Below are 5,213 nucleotides of genomic sequence, written 5' to 3'. Positions count from 1 at the left end.
GGCGGCGGGCCAGCCGATCTGGCGATCCGCGAAGTTGATGTATTTCCTCAGCGACCAGCATGGATCAGCTCTAGGCACGACGAAGCAGATATCGTCCTCTTTTGGAAGGCCAAACAAAGTAGTTTCGCTTTCACATCGAAACACACAGTCTCCACGACATAGCGGCGGAAGCAACAATACTACAGCGAGAATAAAAGTCACGCCTTCTTTCTTTGCGTGAACATTTGGGCGCCGTTATGCAAATCTTCCCACATCGTGACGTAGATATGTGGGGGGCGTGTTAGAACGAGCCATTTTAGGTAGGAATATCACTTTGGATTTGAGACTTTAGTCTTTGCAACTTTACAGATCTTCTTTATGCACCAAGAGCTTGTAACACTCCAAAGAGAAAGGAAAAATTGAAATCGCATCATATTACCCCTTTAAATTGTTATGCATTTTAGTGATGACAGTGATTCATCTAGTAAGATCCCTCTTCTCTGAATATTCTTTGCACTCATTCTCACAGAGTTATCATGCGTCATTTTTAAAAACAATAAAAACAAACTCAAGTAGGCTATTCGCGCACTTGCTTGTAGGCTACTGGTCACTATGGGGTCTTTGAGAGTACTACTGTATGCAATTTAAAATACACTGAAATGAATGGTTTAGAAACCGTTTTCACTAAAAAGCTGTAGTAAATTTCATAGTTAATTACAAAGTAATGACATGTAACATTGAATTAAATGTGAAATTTTGAAGACTGAAACACAAATAGTCCTTGAGTTTAAAAAAATTAATCTAAACTAAACCTAATAAAATGATGATGATAAATTGGCACATTTTTCAGTGAACTGAAAGAGTTATGCTGATGAGACATGGGGCAACTTTTAGAACAATTTTGCCGGGCAAATTTTTTTGAGCAATGTTGCTTGAACACTTTCCCATTGAGAATGGGTAACAAATTTCCGCATACTTATTTCGATCGTGGGCCTTGTGTCTCACCTGGTTGCCCGATGACGGCAACATTTCCCAAAGATGACCGGTGTTCTGACGATTTGTGCTACCTACTCAGACTGTGCTACCTCCCATTAAAAAGATAGGTAACACAAATCGATAGCGAAAAATGCTACCTATCAGATTGTGCTACCAACATTTTATTCATGTGGTTTGAGGCTTTTTTAAATGCCCACCTACCCCTACCCTAAACCTACCCGTCCACACCTACCCTTACCCTACACTTACCCTTAAAACAATGCAAATATATTTTTTGGTAGCACAATCTGATAGGGAGCATGTTTCGTCGGTACACCTGGCAACAAAAAGTTGCCCTGTGTATCATCAGTCTTACTACAGGCCTATAGGAAACATGCATTTCATTGAATTTTATTGCAGGTATGACTTACGCTGGTGACATTTTTTTGAAACATTGACATATGACTTGTCTTGCAGTTGAAATGTATTTGACCTATATTATCGTTGTTGAAAGTGCTTGTTTTTGCAGAATAAGCATGTTCACTGTTGCAGTGAGAGCTGCGATCGCTGCAAACACTTGCTGCATTCTGGCATGCAGTCACCATGGCGATACTTTTGTTTCCTGCGGAACCTGAGATCCACTTCAGTCTCAGCCATTGAAGTTGAGTGGCAGGGTAATTAAAAATGAATTAAATTCCATAGACGAGAATTACTACCATAATAATGAAACTGATGGCTTTGTGTCTCTACGACACATGTTTTTTTTGGGAGGCTATTCAGTCTGCTTCCAGCTTGTTTGCCAGAGTTTGTCAGTGATCTTGTTTACCTCTCAGACTACAATGAATGCTCTGCAACAAGTTTATTTGATTAACTGTATACTATACAAACGGTCTGTTTCCTGATTATGACAGTAATTGATGTTGCAGTTCATCATGTCCAGTATATTTCTAAGCCTTAGGAGAAAAGATCTCCTGTTTTGCTTCTTTGTGAATCATCTTGCACATTTGCACAACATTAATGACCCACATTGGAATTTAACAAATTGTATTTGTCCTGGTAAAGTAGGCTGTAGATTTCAAACTCTTTGTTTAATCCATATCATCAGTCTTACCAGGGGAATGTAAAGTATGTAGCATACATTGACCTAACAGAGTATGACAATCTAAAACAGTCCAGGAAGCTCCATCCTAGGCAGCTGTTGAATGGCGAACACATCTTTTAATAATGAACTCTCCTCTGATCACAAGGAGAAAAGCCTAAATAATTCACAATGTCTCGGCATTATGTCCCCTGCCATCTCGACAAGCTTTGCCTGGATTCCTCCTGTACCGCTGGACATAATGGAGAATAGAGTGTAAAATCCCCACTGGTGAGTTTTTGCTCCTTTTCTGCCAAGGAAAGATGTTTTCGATTTGAAACTAGACACTTCTATTTCTGTTTCGCAGAGCTATTTGTTTTACCAGAGTGGACAGAGCAGTTGCAGGCTTTACTTTGGCTCAGGTTGGAGAAAATTGTATTTGTGTTTTAAGAGCAATTCATTTATGGCTCAGCTCAGTTTTGCACTCCTTAGTTTAACGTTCAGCTCTCCCTTGACAAACCACAGAAGATCCTCATCAATTTTATATATGGAAAGGTTACCAGTTGCACAATTTAAATTACTTATTGCATTCCAATTTAATTATGCATATACTACATATATTTGGATTAAATGCAGGAGACAAATGCAAAATGTGGGGATTTGCAGGGAGTAAAATGCTGACGTTAAATATAAAATTTAAGTGCACTATTCCAGTGTTTATTCTAATAAACTATTGAGGATAGTATAGCATTCTTTCTCATTATTAGAAACATCATTGCATGTTGTCACATTATGTATGACTATGGACCTGACCAAGGTGCTGGAAAAATGGTCAGGATAAACAAATTCCTTTCTAACAAATATTTAATAATCTAGCCGCTCATGCATATCTGCTCTATCAGTGCTCACTTTATATGGCCTGTTTCTCAAAATCTGCATTGTTATAATAGTCAGTAGCCACTTTCGTAAACCCAGTAAAATTCTGTAAAATTGGTCAATTGCTTTTTTCCAATAAAAATACCACATCTGCTGTTCATTGTAAATTAGCTTTAAAATCTACAATCTACATCCGTTCATACTAAAGGCCTGTTCACACCCAGGATGACAACTCAAAACCACAAATTTTCACTTCTGAGTGACAGAACACCTTTTTTTGCATTTTACTGCGCTGCTTTTTAAATTGTTTTTCTATGCAAACATTTGCTAGACGGAGGTCTTTGACCTTTGCGCTGGGCCGCCACGTTTCTTTTTCAGTAGGCCTATCTTGCCCATGTGTGGCACGTTTAAATTTAAATGTGTCTCGAAACCCCGCAACACAGAATAGTGGTGTCATTTCCTTTGGAACCTTATGATTGGCCGAAATCAGACTTCTAACTTTAGCATACTAATCTTACAGCTTGGATATCATATTGTTTCTGTTACAAGGAACAGCATTTTGCTGGAGCTCTGTGTAATTGTGACTGTACTGAGGTCTGGCTTCTCTCTTGATATATAAATGCCATTCATCTTTCTTCCTTATAATCTGTTTCCTATCCCTTGCTCTGGAGTCTGATGACATCAGTCCTTTTGTCAGGAGCAAATGTAATCAGAGATCCTTTTCAAGACTTCATGAATCATGAATCACAAGATGAGAGCTGGCCTTTATCTTATATATTTGGCTATAAATTGCGAAGATTATTTACTGTGCACATATTATTACTTTGTATATTTGAAATATTGTAGCTTATTTGTATTCAGAATTGCTGAAAGGTCATATCTGTCTTCTGTGACCTGGAATGCTTGATTTTCTTTGTTGTTGAATGCTTAAATACTTTTCCATTTCCAGTTATTCACTTAATTCGGGCAGGTGAAATAAGAAACAGAAAAGTTAATGGGTTTTTCAGACCACAATATAATTATAATGTCTCTCGCTCTTATTCTCTCCAAAGATAATGCGGATATAACTTCCCTCTGTATCTGACATCATCTGGTAAACCGCTGTCAGCCGTGCTTCAATTCACTCTGTTTTGATAACAGATGAGATATTGTCAGGTTGTATGAACAGATCCTGCAGGCAATGACAGAGCAGTGGGACTGGTAATTACCAACAGGCAGATCCAGCAGATCTTGGGTCTGTGACGGCAACTGCAGCTTGTCTCGGTGAGCGGCAGGCCTGCATTAGATTGAAGGAAACAAGATAGCACTGTGTGGTGATGCTATCTGTGAAGGGAAAAACAAAGGAAGGCTGTGAGGAACATGGTGGATTGAAGCAAATGGCGACTGACATAGAAGATGACAGTTCATAAATAGGACTCATGCAGATTGGCAGAAGAAAGTATAGTGAAATGATAACATTAAAGGGGTCATAGGACGCTACATGCACTTTTACAAGTTGTTTGAACTGAAATGTGTGTTGGCAGTGTCTGTACACAACCACCCTATAATGATAAAAATCCACCCAGTGTTTTTTTTAAATCGTGTTAAATGTTTTCCCCTTTCTCAAACCGAGCCGATCTCAGATGCCTGTCTGTGTGACGTCACACAGACAGGCCCCTCCCATGATAGTTTGATTGACAGTAGCGTTTCAGCACAGACTGGACTGGTGTCTTACCTTAGACCCACCCTGAGTGAGCTGTCATCAGTCCGCCATTGTTTCACCGCCGGAGCAGATGTAGACAAGAATGACTCCTAAGCGATTGAGGTGTTCTGTTGTTGGATGTAATAATGAGCATAGCAGTCGTCATTTACTCCCGACATCTGAGCCGCTGAACTCGCAGTGGATTACATTTGTCTCTGAAGGGAATGCGTCCCCGATCTACATAAATGCGTCTATGTTCACGTGAATCATTCGTGATCCAGCCTCATCTACAAAAGAAGTGAGTATAATGTTTTGTAATGAATCTTTGCAAATCGCCTTTCCTAATAATGTGCTAATTAGCAAGTTTCCCGATGAATGCGACTGGGGTGTGCGATATATATCGTCTGCGATAATATCGTAATTGTTGTTTTAACGATGTGCGATTTGACATTATCGAGTATTTTGCAAAAACCATTCAAAACATCCCTACAGAGCGCATACATACATTACGTGAAGTCTAGACTAGTGCGTGTGCGCATTTAGTGCGTTTTCTTTCACTGCATGATTCAGTCTATTAAAATGCATTTAGAATGATCACAAATTCAAGACATGATGGCAGAAAAT

The sequence above is a fragment of the Sinocyclocheilus grahami genome, unplaced genomic scaffold (assembly GCF_001515645.1).
Source record: "Sinocyclocheilus grahami isolate Dianchi unplaced genomic scaffold, SAMN03320097.WGS_v1.1 scaffold85.1, whole genome shotgun sequence".
NCBI lineage: Eukaryota > Metazoa > Chordata > Actinopteri > Cypriniformes > Cyprinidae > Sinocyclocheilus > Sinocyclocheilus grahami.
Note: the sequence above shows the minus strand (reverse complement) of the source record.